Genomic DNA, 17,410 nt, shown 5'->3' on the forward strand with positions numbered 1-17,410 from the left:
GCCAGCCAGCACCCACCCAGCATGCACACTGGACTGGATGCACAAGCTACACAAACAAATTAATTGTGTTTATTTATTTATTTTTCTGAGGAAAGAAGTGGAAATTAAGTTTAATGCTGCTGACTGGAGACCATCTGTTGTGCATGCATGCGTGCCATGCTCGATGGATGATGTCAGCACTTTGGCTTCATTCTTTCATTTAATTTTTATTAGAGTGCTTCCAAAGGATCACGATGCCCATGCATCCAGTCCTGCCACCAATGAGCTGTGCCATCTAATGGAACTCTGCTTTATATGTGGCCCGGCTGTGAATGCAAAGTCCACCTATACGAGTACGCTTTACATGTCATGCCCGGCCACAGGAGAGTGCACAAACCAAATTTATTCATTTTACTGAGGACCACAGTCTCATGCTGCCAGCCGGGGCGGGCACAGTGGACTTCACCTGTGTGGGGAACATAGATGAGGCAATCCAGATTTATTGTTTTGATATTCTTTGTCTGTGAGGATGTCAGTGGAACTTGAGAGATGCAGCTCACTGGACATTTCATCGTGTCAACAAGATGGGGAAAATATTTTTCCACAGACATCATTCTGTAAGTCTGCGAGTGGTTGTTCATGCTTTTCTTCTGTTTTGTATCTTATTTATTATTATTTTCAGTGTTATTTCTGTCTAAAGTTGGGGGAATTTTCACAGCCTCTTTCACATAATAACTATGCAATAGTCCACATCCATCCTGAGTACTGTGTGTGCAAACGTGTCGTCGTTTCATTCGTGCTGAACATCTGTGAGAGTGCCGCGTGGTATTCATGCGCAAATCCTTCCACCTGCAAAGACCACACCAGCGCCGCTCACCTTTCACGTTTGCACTGTGCGCCATATCAGTGGCTCTTGTATGGTATGTGTGCAGACTGTTTGAGATTTATGGCCGTAACTTTCACCGCCACTTCAGACACCATTCAGCAGACAGTCTGAAATCATGTCCACATGTACTGGGAGGAGAAACAGTGAGATTTCACAGTAGAATGTTATTGCCTTTTCGCCTGCTTTTGTGCGACGTTTGGTCTCCGGCTCCTTTCCGGCTCCTCTCCATGAGTCGTGCATCAGTGAGAAACAACCTGAAGAACCATCACCTGTGACTAGTCGGTCAACCTGTTTCCAACCACACTTTGTAATTGAATGACATATTTTTGTGGCCACAGTGGGGGTTCAAAAAGCAGACTTTTCACTCTCTTGAGAACAATGTACTACCAGGTCAACCAAAGGGGAGCCCCTCACCAGTCAGTCTAGTAGGAACATCTTTTCAATCTGGACTTCGCCTTGTTCCAAATATGCCACCAAATCATCACTTACATGGTCAAACAGCACAATATATGAATAATTATGGCCTTGTATATTTGCAAAACTGAATCACAGGAATGTGTTAAAGACATGCACTGAGAAGTATTAAACAATTTAAACTCCAGGTAATGTTCCCTGAGGCATTTTTATATTCTTGTGCTGGAGAAAATTCAAAGAGGACAGCTGTGAACATTATGAAAGTGACTGTGACTGCACTTCCACCAGCTTCTTGTCAGCCATGCAGCAGAAGCTTCACAAATACAAATGGACAGCTTATCCTTCCCCAGGGTCCCAGTGTGCAGAACGTTCACACTCTGTTAGCATTCTGTTTGACTTGAATAACAAAGTCAAATGTGTTTTAGAAATAAAGTGTCACAAACTACTCTGTACTTGTCTCAAACACATGCCTGGAAGTTGTGACTGTTGTTTGAAGACTTTGAATCCCAGTGAGTGACCATGTCAGAAAAACTTCAGTGATTATAATTCTTCTGACCGCTTGCAAATGGAGGTGGGAGGAAATGCTTCTTCAGCTCAGGAAGGTTCACGTTATATGAGGATACTGACAAACAATTTCATTACATGTTTTGGAGCAAACTTAAGACATATGTTGGACACACTGCAAAATATCTAACTACACTTACCAGGAATAAAAGGCAAAATTACTTCAGTAAAATTTCAGTATGATATTAAAGTAAAGGATTATTAACCGAGCAAGCAAGGTTAATAATTAGTTTATTATTGGGCTATTATATATATATATACTTTTGGTTTTGCTCCCATTTCGTATGAGATGAACTCAAAGATCTAAAACTTTTTCCACATACACAATATCACCATTTCCCTCAAATATTGTTCACAAACCAGTCTAAATCTGTGATAGTGAGCACTTCTCTTTTGCTGAGATAATCCATCCCACCTCACAGGTGTGCCATATGAAGATGCTGATTAGACACCATGATTAGTGCACAGGTGTGCCTTAGACTGTCCACAATAAAAGACCACTCTGAAAGGTGCAGTTTTATCACACAGCACAATGCCACCGATGTCGCAAGATTTGAGGGAGTGTGCATTTGGCATGCTGACAGCAGGAATGTCAACCACAGCTGTTGCTCGTGTATTGCATGTTCATTTCTCTACCATAAGCCGTCTCCAAAGGCGTTTCAGAGAATTTGGCAGTACATCCAACCAGCCTCACAATCGCAGACCACGTGTAACCACACCAGCCCAGGACCTCCACATCCAGAATGTTCACCTCCAAGATCGTCTGAGACCAGCCACTCGGGCAGCTGCTGAAACAATCGGTTTGCATAACCAAAGAATTTCTGCACAAACTGTCAGAAACCGTCTCAGGGAAGCTCATCTGCATGCTCGTCGTCCTCATCGGGGTCTCGACCTGACTCCAGTTCGTCGTCGTAACCGACTTGAGTGGGCAAATGCTCACATTCGCTGGTGTTTGGCATGTTGGAGAGGTGTTCTCTTCACGGATGAATCCCGGTTCACACTGTCCAGGGCAGATGGCAGACAGCGTGTGTGGCATCGTGTGGGTGAGCGGTTTTCTGATGTCAATGTTGTGGATCGAGTGGCCCATGGTGGCGGTGGGGTTATGGTATGGGCAGGCGTCTGTTATGGACGAAGAACACAGGTGCATTTTATTGATGGTATTTTGAATGCACAGAGATACCGTGACGAGATCCTGAGGCCCATTGTTGTGCCATACATCCAAGAACATCACCTCATGTTGCAGCAGGATAATGCACGGCCCCATGTTGCCAGGATCTGTACACAATTCTTGGAAGCTGAAAATGTCCCAGTTCTTGCATGGCCGGCATACTCACCAGACATGTCACCCATTGAGCATGTTTGGGATGCTCTGGACCGGCGTATACGACAGCGTGTACCAGTTCCTGCCAATATCCAGCAACTTCGCACAGCCATTGAAGAGGAGTGGACCAACATTCCACAGGCCACAACTGACAACCTGATCAACTCTATGCGAAGGAGATGTGTTGCACTGCATGAGGTAAATGGTGGTCACACCAGATACTGACTGGTATCCCCCCCCCAATAAAACAAAACTGCACCTTTCAGAGTGGCCTTTTATATATATATATACACACAAACGTCTGTTATTGGCTGAATATGAAAGCTGCTGATGGTGTTGGGCTCGCAGTCAGACCCGTTCACTTTCTTCACCTCCATGAAGAACTTCCCAACAGATGGTCCGGTTGTTACCTGGTAAGCTTTCAATCAGTGTGGTTTTTCCGATGCTGTTTAGATATTTATGGGGTATGATCATGTCCGACTTGGTTTTTCTAATTGTGTTTTTAGCTTTGTGGTTTGTAATGAAGTTTTCAATGTGTTCTTGAATGTTTGGAGCTGTGTTTTCATCTTGGACCAATTCAAGCTCATTTGCTGTTAATTCCTCCATTTTCTTTGTTTGCTTTGTGTTTTGGTTTTATTTTGCAGTGTGAAAATTGTAAATGAAGTCGCAAATCTGATACGTGATCCAAACCGATTGTCATGGTAACATGTCCGGTCTCATTTTTTTCCCTATCAGTTCAGAAATCAGCCAATCAGAGGATCCGTACTGTCGTAGCCATATAATAAAATGACTTATTAACAGATAAATACATAATAAAAATCTTGTTCAATGAGTTTTGGAAACATCTTGCTTTGAGCATAGACTGTAAATATACTGGATAAACCCTGAGTGATGTCACATGTAGGTTTTGTATGGAGACCCAGAGGAGCCGATATGAAGTTCATATCTGGTTGTCACCATGTTGGCAGCAGTTGCAACACTGACTCTGCTTAGGTTTCTATGAAATCATTATTGGATAAAGAGGTGGTGAGTGAGTGACTCAGCTGTGTGATGATCCATTACAATGTGTCACCACAGAACAAGCTCTATGATTCCAAGCATTTGTAATGAAATGCTGAATATGACAGTCTCCACAACAGCTAGTGGCCAACTCCAGACACTACAAGAGTCTGGCCCTCAGTTCAGCTGCTGTCACTCAAATTGCCACGCCTCTAAATTATGCATGACATTATAGCTTAAAACAGAATCTCTTTGAGGCCGACCGATAGTCCTCCTCCATGGCCTCCCCGAACTCCTCCCAGACCCAAGTTTTTGCCTCTGCGACTGCACGGGCTGCGGCACACTTGGCCTGCCAGTACCTGTCGGCTGCCTCTGGGGTCCCACCTACCAACAAAGATAAGTAGGACTCCTTCTTCAGCTTTACGGCATCCCTTACTTCCGGTGTCCACCACCGGGTTCAGGGATTGCCGCCGCAACAGGCACCACCGACCTTGTGACCACAGCTACGAGCGGCCGCATCAACAGTGGAGGTGGAGAACATGGTCCACTCGGACTCCATGTCTCCAACCTCCGCGGGATCTGGGAGAAGCTCTCCCGGAGGTGGGAGTTGAAGACCTCGCTGACAGAGGGTTCCACCAGTCGTTCCCAGCAGACCCTCATGATACGTTTGGGCCTGCCAGGTCTGACCAGCTTCCTCCCCTCCCAGCAAATCCAACTCACCACCAGGTGGTGATCGGTCGACAGCTCTGCCCCTCTCTTCACTCGAGTGTCCGAGACACATGGCCGAAGGTCAGATGATACGACTACAAAGTCGATCATCGACCTCTGGCTCAGGGTGTCCTGGTGCCACGTGCACTTATGGACACCCTTGTGCTCGAACATGGTGTTCGTGATAGACAAACTGTGATTAGCACAGTCGTCCAACAACTAAACACCACTTGGGTTCAGATCGGGGAGGCCGTGCTTCCCAATTACCCCCCTCCAGGTCTCACTGTCGCCGCCCATGTGGGTGTTGAAATCCCCCAGGAGAACAATGGAGTCCCCAGTCAGAGCGCTATCTAGTACCCCTCCCAGGGACTCCAGGAAGGTCGGGTACTCTGCACTGCTGCTCGGCCCGTAGGCCGAGACAACGGTGAGAGACCTGTCCCCGACTCGAAGGCATAGGGACGCGACCCTCTCCTTTACTGGAGTGAACTCCAACACATGGTGACTGAGCTGGGGAGCAATAAGCAATGCGATCCCAGCTTGTCGGGGATGTTGTCGGGCGGTGGAAGGAGTACTTCGAAGATCTCCTCAATGCCATCGTCACGTCTTCCGAAGAGGAAGCAGAGACTGGGGACTCAGAGGCGGACTCATCCATTACCCAGGCCGAAGTCACCGAGGTGGTTAGAAAGCTCCTCGGTGGCAAGGCTCCTGGGGTGGATGAAATCCGTCCTGAGTACCTTAAGTCTCTGGATGTTGTGGGCCTGTCTTGGCTGACATGCCTCTGCAACATCGCGTGGCGATCGGGGACAGTGCCTCTGGATTGGCAGACCGGGGTGGTGGTCCCTCTGTTTAAGAAGGGGGACTGGAGGCTGTGTTCCAACTATAGGGGGATCACACTCCTCAGCCTCCCCAGTAAGGTCTGTTTCAGAGTACTGGAGAGGAGAATTCGACCGATCGTCGAACCTCGGATTCAGGAGGAGCAGTGTGGTTTTCGTCCTGTTGCGGCACACTGGACCAGCTCTACACGCTCCATTGGGTGCTCGAGGGTTCATGAGAGTTCGCCCAACCAGTCCACATGTGTTTTGTGGATCTGGAGAAGTCGTTCGACCGTGTCCCTCGGGGTGCCCTCTGGGGAGTGCTCCGGGAGTACTGGGTCCGGGGTCCTTTGCTAAGGGCTATCCGGTCCCTGTACGACCGCAGCAGGAGCTTGGTTCGCATTGCCGGTAGTAAGTCAAACCTGTTTTCAGTGCACGTTGGCCTCCGTCAGGGCTGCCCTTTGTCACCAGTTCTGTTCATTATTTTTATGGACAGAATTTCTAGGTGCAGCCAGGGTGTAGAGGGGGTCTGGTTTGGGAACCACAGAATCTCGTCTCTGCTGTTTGCGGACGATGTGGTTCTGTTGGCTTTATCAAATCAGGACCTTCAGCGTGCACTGGGGCGGTTTGCAGCTGAGTGTGAAGTGTCCGGGATGAAAATCAGCACCTCCAAACCCGAGGCCATGGTTCTCGACCGGAAAAAGGTGCTTTGCCTTCTTCAGGTCGGTGGAGTGTCCTTCACGAGTGAGGGATGGATGGAGTGTGAGATCGATAGACCGATCAGTGCAGGATCTGCAGTGATACGGTCGCTGTATCGGATGTCGTGGTGAAGAGAGAGCTGAGTAGGGGGCAAAGCTCTTGATTTACAGATCGATCTACGTTCTATTCCTCACCTATGCTCATGAGATTTGGCTCATGATCGAAAGAACGAGATCGCGAGTACAAGCGGCCGAGATGAGTTTACTTCACAGGGTGGCTGGGCGCTCCCTTAGAGATAGGGTGAGGAGCTCGGTCACTCGGGAGGAGCTCGGAGTCAAGCCGCTGCTCCTCCACGTCGAAAGGAGTCAGTTGAGGTGGCTCGGGCATCTTTTCCGGATGCCCCCAGGACACCTCGCTGGAGAGGTGTTCCGGGCATGTCCCATTGGGAGGAGGCCCCGGGGAAGACCCAGGACACGCTGGAGGGAGTACATCTCTCGGCTGGCTTGGGAACGCCTTGGGGTTCCCCGGAGGAGCTGGGGGAGGTGTGTGTGTGGATCTCGAGGTCTGGGCGGCTTTGCTTGAGCTGCTGTCCCCGCGACCCGACTCCGGATAAAGCGGAAGAAAATGGATGGATGGATGGATTATAGCTTAAAACATTAAAAAAAAAAAAAAAAAAAAAAAAATCACCATCATTTTTGGCTATTGTCGGTTCTTTGCCTTTTGCTTTCTGCTTGGGTTCTCTCTGTCTTTCTCTTGGTGGAGGGCGTTTCCCTTTGTCTGACCACACCCCAGGTCTAGTCGCTTCCCCTCACACCTGTCCTTGATTTGCAGCTCATCACTTGGGTGTATTTAGGACTCTCTTTGTGGTCTGGTCCTTCACCAGATCGTTGTGCCATGAGCCTTCTTTCCAGCCTTTTCTTGTATCTTTGCCTTGCTTCATTTTGCCTCATTGTGTTTTTGACCACCTGCTTGTTTTTCTTGACCATGTCTCTAGCCTGATTGTTGTACTTCTGCTCTTGTCTGACTGCCTTGCCGTGTACCGACCCCAGCTAACCAACCTACAACCCCTGGCAATATGGAATCACCAGCCTCAGAGGATGTTCATTCAGTTGTTTAATTTTGTAGAAAAAGCAGATCACAGACATGACACAAAACTAAAGTCATTTCAAATGGCAACTTTCTGGCTTTAAGAAACACTATAAGAAATCAAGAAAAAAAGATTGTGGCAGTCAGTAACTGTTACTTTTTTAGACCAAGCAGAGGAAAAAAAAATAAGGAATCACTCAATTCTGAGGAAAAAATTATGGAATCACCCTGTAAATTTTCATCCCCAAAATTAACACCTGCATCAAATCAGATCTGCTCATTGACATTGACCCTATGCCATGACATTGACCCTATGTGTCTTTTTGCAAGGAATGTTTTTGCAGTTTTTGCTCTATGGCAAGATGCATTATCATCTTGAAAAATGATTTCATCATCCCCAAACATCCTTTCAATTGTCCAAAATATCAACATACACTTGTGCATTTATTGATGATGTAATGACAGCCATCTCCCCAGTGCCTTTACCTGACATGCAGCCCCATATCATCAATGACTGTAGAAATTTACATGTTCTCTTCAGGCAGTCATCTTTATAAATCTCATTGGAAAGGCACCAAACAAAAGTTCCAGCATCATCACCTTGCCCAATGCAGATTCAAGATTCATCACTGAATATGACTTTCATCCAGTCATCCACAGTCCACAATTGCTTTTCCTTAGCCCATTGTAACCTTGTTTTTTTCTGTTTAGGTGTTAATGATGGCTTTCGTTTAGCTTTTCTGTATGTAAATCCCATTTCCTTTAGGCGGTTTCTTACAGTTCGGTCACAGATGTTGACTCCAGTTTCCTCCCATTCGTTCCTCATTTGTTTTGTTGTACATTTTTCGATTTTTGAGACATATTGTTTTAAGTTTTCTGTCTTGACGCTTTGTCTTCCTTGGTCTACCAGTATGTTTGCCTTTAACAACCTTCCCATGTTGTTTGTATTTGGTCCAGAGTTTAGACACAGCTGACTGTGAACAACCAACATCTTTTGCAACATTGTGTGATGATTTACTCTCTTTTAAGAGTTTGATAATCCTCTCCTTTGTTTCAACTGACATCTCTCGTGTTGGAGCCATGATTCATGTCAGTCCACTTGGTGCAACAGCTCTCCAAGGTGTGATCACTCCTTTTTAGATGCAGACTAACGAGCATATCTGATTTGATGCAGGTGTTAGTTTTGGGGATGAAAATTTACAGGGTGATTCTATAATTTTTTCCTCAGAATTGAGTGATTCCATATTTTTTTCCTCTGCTTGGTCTAAAAAAGTAACCGTTACTGACTGCCACAATCTTTTTTTCTTGATTTCTTATAGTGTTTCTTAAAGCCAGAAAGTTGCCATTTGAAATGACTTTAGTTTTGTGTCATGTCTGTGATCTGCTTTTTTTTCTACAAAATTAAACAACTGAATGAACATCCTCCGAGGCCGGTGATTCCATAATTTTTGCCAGGAGTTGTAGTAACAGCTGTGAGTTTGTGTTCTGCATTTGTGTCCTGCCAGTTGTGAACCCCAAGCCTGATACAGTGGTCACAGTACAGTAAATTACTATCTCATATGAAGAAGGCAATTTTTCTAAATGTAACTTATGGTGAATTTTTTTTTTCTTCCTCCCTTTGCTGTGTTCAGTTTTTCACATGTGCATAAATATTCACACAAATCAACAGGGAATTATGCTCTTAAAACTGCTGTTGTCTCTGGATCGACCCAATACCTCTTAAGTAGCTTTTTTGATATTTAATAATTGCTTTTTCTTAACAAAATGTCAGTATATGGCTCTTGATGGAAAACTTACATTTTCTAAGACAAAATCAGTCATCATGCTGGAGTGAAATCAAAGAAAAACATAAAATAGGTTCTGAGCTAAAACATAGCAGGTCGATCAGCAGCATCTTGCCTATAGATGTGTTACTGCAGAGTGCCCAGTTTGAGATGGACAACATTAGCTACCGATAACATGCTTTATTCCTCACTTTGTCTCCATGTAACAGAGGCTGAGAAAAGGATTGGCAAGCTCTCTCTGTGAAAGCAGCCAAGACGCCACGTGGGATCCCCGTGTGCCACCGCCACCTGCTGCCAAACCCAAGGGCAGGGTCTTTGAGAGGAGGGGGAAGAGCTAAATATCAGACCTACAGATATTTTCTTTGGGCGGATAACTCTTTGGGGATGTTCAGTCCCTTGAATCGTCACTCATGCTGTGCGCAAAAATCTGTTTTATTCATTCGACTTTATTTTCACAAACACAGTTTATGATTTAGACAATTCAAACATTCAAATGATTAAAATTACCTTGATTTACTTGTGTTGTGAACAATTTAATACCTTTAACTGTTTTGAATTTATTCACAGTATAGCTCTAATTAATTAATTGAATTCTAATTTATCTCTGAAGATTGCATTTCAAAGCCAAAAGCTCACAGGAAATGACAGAACTTGTTTTTAAAAAAACAGGTATGGTCAGCTGGAAAACCCATTTAAAGTAGGGACAGGTGCTTATTAGGGTCGGGTCACTGATAAGTTGGATTGTGGTAAGGGTCATGTGGTGGGGTAATGCCCTCCATTTTGGTCACATGACAGTGGCCTGCTTTCTCTGTATGATGAGTCACATATGTGGCCCCACCTCCCCACTCTTCAAAAATGACTTGTTAGAAATGTATAGTTTATATATATATATATATATATATATATATATATATATATATATATATATATATATATATATATAATATATATATATATATATATATATATATATATATATATATATATATATATATATATACACACTCACACATAGGGAAAATTCACACTACAGCTGGGTGATACTGGGAATTTTGGTATTGATCTGATACCAAGTAAATACAGGCCCAGTATCGCAGATATCGATACAGATACAGATACTTTTTCATATTTAAGCTTCATAGATCCAAAGGATCCAAAAGACCTAGGATAGAATTTCACCAGACATTGTACATGACAACAAAATACTTTATTATCGCAATCAACATTTTTGTTTAAAAATATATCACTCAACACAACTTAAAACAAAATCTCCTGAGGTAGAGGGCTGACAAACCAAAATACAACAAAATTAACACACCACAACAAATATTGTAAACAGTTTCAAACTTGTTCTTTTTTTTCAAGTCAAACAATACAAGAAAATAATACAAAGAATAAGGAATTTCCTCCCTTCAGTGCACTTCTGGCTTTAAACAAAATAAAAACATTAAGTGAAAATTAAATAAAGAAAGTATAAATAAATAAAGAAAGAGTGCTACTCTTACAGACAGAGAGTAAACTTTAATGAATCTGCGTGCACAGCAGTCAGTGCGTGCGAGAGAGAAAAAAAATCTTTAGTATCAATCTTTTTACACAAGGATCATTCAATATCAATACCAGCGTTGGTATTGATATTATCGATATTAGGATCGATCCACCCACCTCTAATTCACACTTAGTGCGAATTTGGTTGATTTGCACATAAAGTGTGCATGAAGCAGGAATTGTGTGCAAAATGTGTAAAATCGTAGCTGCCTCTAATGCCTCGTACACCTGTTGCTACAACTATTTGTGCACACCAGCAGCTGAAAGACAGAGTGTACGCTGTGTGAGCTCATCGAACCCTCTTGCGGCAGGTGTCGGCCAAATTCCAGGTGACACACACAAACATCTAACACCGCTCGCATGGCACTTAGAAAATGTGTGGCCATTCGCACTGTTAACACAAAAACAGCAGATGATCACTGTCGAGCTGCATGTGAATTTTTTCTCAGTGCCCCATCTCCCTCCAAAACAAGTGTGCATGTGTTTTGCATGCTCCTCCCGCTGCCCCCTAACACATGTGTATGTGCAGTTCGTGCACCCCCCCCCCCCTGCAGGCGAGGCATGTCTCATCTTATCACAGAGTGACATCTTGGTCTGTGCGCTGACAGGACAGGAGGCGTGGCTGGCTGCCTACAGTCGTTGGGACATTGCCGGTTCTGGACATCACAGCTGCAACACACATTCCCGTGTTTTGACGTACACTCGTGTGTGTGTGTGTGTGTTTGTGTGGAAATACATAAAAATATAAAAACAGTTCATGTGGACATGCAGCAGGCAATCTGTATGTCATGTATGACAGGACACATGTCAGGCCGCAGGACAAGCCAACAGTGCAACAAATATGCCACTTTCAGTCACGTATCAGCAGAAATACGCCGTACCAAATAGCGTTTGGTCAGTTATCATGGTGCTTTTTAGAGGAACAATACGGGTTCCATCCTGGTCACGGACCAACCGACCAGCTCTTCACTCCCGCAAGGATCCTGGAGGGTGCCTGGGAGTATGTACATCCACTCTATGTGTATTTGTGGGCATGGAAAGGGCATATGATAGGAAACCCCTGGAGATACTGTGGTAGTATGGCGTGAGAGGGTCCTTTTTCAGGGCCATCCAATTCTGTACTCACAAAGCGAGCGCTGTGTTCGGGTGATCGGCAGTAAGTCGGACTCGTTTCCGGTGGGCGTTGGCCTCTACCAGAGCTGCGCCTTGTCACCAATCCTGTGTGTGATATTCATGGACAGGATATCGAGGCATAGTCGGGTGGAGGAGGGTCTTCAGTTTGGTGTGCTCAGGGTCTCATCAGTGCTTTTTGCAGATGATGTGGTCCTGTCGGCTTCATCAACCTGTGACCTCCAGTACTCACTGCGTCGGTTCGCAGCCAAGTGTGAAGCGGCTGGGATGAGGATGAGCACCTCTGAGCTGATCAGCTGAGGTGGTGTTTGGCATGTGGTAAGGATGCCTCCTGATGTTCTAGGCACATCCAGCTGGAAGGAGACCCAGGGGAGAATCAGGACTAGGTGGAGAGATTATATCTCCACACTGGCCTGGGAATGCCTCAGGATCCACCAGTTGGAGGTGGTTAAAATGGCCCAAGAAAGGAAAGGTTGGGGTCCGCTGCTGGAGCTGTTACCCCGTGATGCGATCTCAGATAAGCAGTTGAAGATGTGTGTATGATTCTGTTCACAAGGACCGTTTTCTAAATTTAAGCAACACAGCTATTCATCTTCTTTTCTTGCTTTTCTTTTCTTTTCTTCTTTTCTTGTGCCAAATAAAAGAGTTGTTGCAGGATACATTCCATGACTGATTTCCAGACTGTGACACATCGCAGACACCCACTTCTTTAGTTTGCAGTTGAGTGAATGTGGTGCGCACACCTGCCACATTTTGCCATGAGCCTGTGGTTGGGTGGTAGTAACCCTGGGTGTGACTGCACCTTCATAGCACTTTTTTTGTGAGTCACTGCAAGTTGTTATATTGTTCGTTTCCGAAGTTGTGTGACATCAGCTGCAATTTGCATATTTATAAGAATTGAATTGCAATCAGTTCCACCAACTATCTCCATCTGTCACAACTTCCAACAGCAGGAACTTGTGTTTTTCACCTCCAGCTACTTCATTATTTTGGAATAGTTTACGTAAATCACAAAACTTATTTTTGGCTTTCTTTTGATTCGCAGTGGTTTTGAATAAAGACTATATGGAAAGTCTGTGCAGTGCGGTTTCTGCCTGTCTGCTCATTTCTAAATACGTTTTCTGGGATTATTTCAGGAGACAATGTCAGAAATGCCGAGCAATGGTTCACCGTTGACTTTTGTTCCACCAAGACACAGCATGCTTCACCACTTTGCCACACAGAAAAGAAAGTTCCAGGAAGAGCCTCAGATCTCAGCCCAAAAACGAAAAAAGGTGTTTTATCTGAAGTTCTTTGTCCTTTCCATGTCTGTCTCCAGTGATGTGGGAGGACACAAATTGTTGATTTTGTCTGCTGTGCTGCTTCCACAAATAACATCAGACATGCTTACCACTCTGCCTGCACTGTAAATAAGAACTTTCACTTGATTGGAGAGAACAGAATCCATGCACTTCTGTGCATTAAGTTAGCTTGAAGTCACTCATGACCATATAAAGTTCAAAGCACAGGCTTCACGCCACGGCTACAGCAGCATGAATGTTTATATTAATTATTCTTACATAACTTAATTTTGAGATAAAATTTGTTTTACAGTTAAACAAACAGAGAAAAACAAACAATGTTGTTTACTCCACTAATCCTCTGTGTGCATGTAGATCAGAAATAAATTTGTGGCCAAAGTAAGTTCACACATACAAGGAATTTGCTCTGGTGTTATTAGTGCATAAAAACAAACAAGAAAACACTTCTACAAGAAGTAAAATACAGTAAAAAAAAAATAATAATAATAGAACACAACTATATTCGTTGTTAAATAAACCGTGATGGAATAGGACAGTGTGTGTAAAACAGGTGAAGGGGGTTTGTTTTTGAGATTTTGTTTTAAGGGTTTTTGTCTGCCAAAGGTCAAGGTCACTGGGGTAAAATGTTGAAATTTGGTATATCAACTTCTTTGTTCCTTTACATTTCTCAGGTCTGTTGGTCAGTTTCCACCAAACTTTATATGTGGATGATAATCAACCCAAGAATTGCACTTCAGTTAATTTCAATTCAGTTCAATTTCTATTTATTTTATTTATACAGTGCCACAGTGACAAAGCTGCATCAAAGTGCTTCATACAAGTAAGGTCTGACCTTATCAGCCCCTAGAGCAAGCACATAGTCATTTTTGATCAGGATATGTCATTCAAAGCCCATATTAAACAAATATGTAGGACTGCTTTTTTGCATTTACGCAATATCTCTAAAATTAGAAAGGTCTTGTCTCAGAGTGATGCTGAAAAACTAATTCATGCATTTATTTCCTCTAGGCTGGACTATTGTAATTCATTATTATCAGGTTGTCCTAAAAGTTCCCTAAAAAGCCTTCAGTTAATTCAAAATGCTGCAGCTAGAGTACTAACGGGGACTAGAAGGAGAGAGCATATCTCACCCATATTGGCCTCTCTTCATTGGCTTCCTGTTAATTCTAGAATAGAATTTAAAATTCTTCTTCTTACTTATAAGGTTTTGAATAATCAGGTCCCATCTTATCTTAGGGACCTCATAGTACCATATCACCCCAATAGAGCGCTTCGCTCTCAGACTGCAGGCTTACTTGTAGTTCCTAGGGTTTGTAAGAGTAGAATGGGAGGCAGAGCCTTCAGCTTTCAGGCTCCTCTCCTGTGGAACCAGCTCCCAATTCGGATCAGGGAGACAGACACCCTCTCTACTTTTAAGATTAGGCTTAAAACTTTCCTTTTTGCTAAAGCTTATAGTTAGGGCTGGATCAGGTGACCCTGAACCATCCCTTAGTTATGCTGCTATAGACTTAGACTGCTGGGGGGTTCCCATGATGCACTGAGTGTTTCTTTCTCTTTTTGCTCTGTATGCACCACTCTGCATTTAATCATTAGTGATTGATCTCTGCTCCCCTCCACAGCATGTCTTTTTCCTGGTTCTCTCCCTGGTTCTCTCCCTCAGCCCCAACCCAGCAGAAGACTGCCCCTCCCTGAGCCTGGTTCTGCTGGAGGTTTCTTCCTGTTAAAAGGGAGTTTTTCCTTCCCACTGTTGCCAAGTGCTTGCTCACAGGGGGTCGTTTTGACCATTGGGGTTTTTACGTAATTATTGTATGGCCTTGCCTTACAATATAAAGTGCCTTGGGGCAACTGTTTGTTGTGATTTGGCGCTATATAAATAAAATTGATTGATTGATTGACATAGGTGACAGGTGGTAACGAAAAACTCCCTGTGATAATGTTGAAGAAGAAACCTCCAGCAGACCAGACTCAGAAGGGTGACCCACTGCTTAGACCTTCCCAACAGTTACAAGGTTTTCTGTCAAGAGTGTGGACCAGTTGACCCAATTGGAAGCCCCTAATGCTGGACTGCAGTAAACCAGAGAACAGAACATTGCAGTAGTCCAGTCCAGAAGAGACAAATGCATGGATCAGAATCTCTGCATCAGCCATAGAAAGGATGGAATGATTCTTCACAATGTTTCAAAGGTGGAAGAAAACAGTCCTCATGGTATCTCTAATGTGTAGGTCAAAAAAGACAGCATGGGATCAAAATTCACCTCAGGGTTCGTCACTTTGTCAGTGTGCTGTATGACACATGAGCCTAGGTTAAGCATCAGGTGGTCAAACTGATATCGATGTCTCACTGAAACAAGGAACATCATTTTGGTGTTGCCCGAGTTTAAAAGAAAGAATTGCTGGACATTCAGCTTTTCACCGATGCAAGGCAATCCTCTAAGGATTTGATGTATATGAGATTGCCAACAGTTGTCAGCATGTACAACTGAGAGTTGTCAGTGTAGCATTGAAAACTAATCCCATAATGCTGCAGTATGTGCCCAAGGTGTGCTATATAAAGAGAGAAAAGCAGGAGGCCTAAGACGAATCCCCATGGATCCCATGTCAACAAGGTTAGAGGTAATGTTGTTGTATAGGACACAGTGAGAGTGACAGGTTAGGTATGATGTGTCATGACGGGCGGCTGCCCGACACCAGGATCGAGTGGACCCACAATACAAACTCCCAAACCAGGCTTTGAGGTATAAGTCATCGTGTTTATTTTGGGCAGAGGTTCGGTACACAGGTTGTCAGAAAACGGAGCAGAGGCACAAGCCAGGTGAGGCAAAAACGCAGTCATCTCCAGGCAGGGGTCTGAGGCACGGGCAAACACTGGCATATAGGCTGAGGCAAAAACGCACGGTCAAAAAACACAGAGCAAGGAACTGGTACACGGCAAGATGAATCAGGACAGAGAACAAAAAGGCTGGAGAGTGTGCTGAAAGCGACAACAATCTGGCGAGGGACTGTGAGACTGTGAGGGTTTACATGAAAGTGGACTAATGAGGGACAGGTGGTGATAACAAGGTGCACGTGAGGAACAGCCTAGAAGGGGGCGTGGTTAGTGAACAAAGATTGTGAGAAGGGGAGTGCACAAACTGATGTGATGTAATAGACAAAGATATGTGAACAGGTACCAAGAACGTGAGTAAATGAAAACACAAAACAGACTGGGACAAAGTGTGAGAGAAGGGCACAGAGCTAGTGGAGTGACATGACGTGACAACACAGACAGAGATGCCAGAGGGATGAAAACATAGAGCAGGTGCAGGTTGGAGTGAAACACAGAACTAAGAACAGAGCTACTACAGAATGTAATATTACTATGAACAAAAGTAACAATGAAAACTTAGGGCAGAAAAACATAGCTAGAACCAGGCATGACATGATAACTGATCAGGAGACATGAAACAGAATACTAAAGCAAAACTAAACAAGTGATAACATAATGAAAACACAACTGACTGAACAATACCAAATGAAAACCAGATGACAAAATCAACAAGCCATGACACCAAAATACCAATGCTAAAGATCAACAGAAATTAATAGATGACAACTGAATGATAAACAATGAAAACACAATCTGGCAGAACAAGAAAAGAACTAGACAACAGCTAAAGAATGCAAAGTAACAGAGAACCACAGTAAAATAGAACAGGGAATAAATACATGATAAATAACTAATAAAACAGAAGAGGAGCAGAAAGTGGGTCAAAGAAAGGGGAAGCAAGTAGACCAAAAACCTGATCGGGCCGAGCATAACATGATGTCAGCCATGCAAGGGCATTGTCAGTAATCCCAAAATGATTTTCCAAGTAGAATATGGTGATTCACTGTATCAAACGCAGTGCTAATATCTAACAATACCATAATGGTTTCTGAATTCATTGCAAGAAAAAGATCATTCACCACTTTAGTGAGAGCTGTCTCCATGGAATGATGCTTTCAAAAAGCAGACTGCAGTGGCTCAAAGAGATTATTCTCAGAAAGGTGATCCACAAGCTGCTGTGAAACCATTTCTTCAATAATTTTAGAACAAAATTATAGATTTGATATCTGCCTATAATTGTTCAGCAGACTACAGTCAAGATTAGATTTCTTAAGTAGTGGTTTAATTACTGCAGATTTAAAGCATTTATGAACAG

The sequence above is a fragment of the Thalassophryne amazonica genome, chromosome 19 (genome assembly GCF_902500255.1).
Source record: "Thalassophryne amazonica chromosome 19, fThaAma1.1, whole genome shotgun sequence".
Lineage (NCBI taxonomy): Eukaryota > Metazoa > Chordata > Actinopteri > Batrachoidiformes > Batrachoididae > Thalassophryne > Thalassophryne amazonica.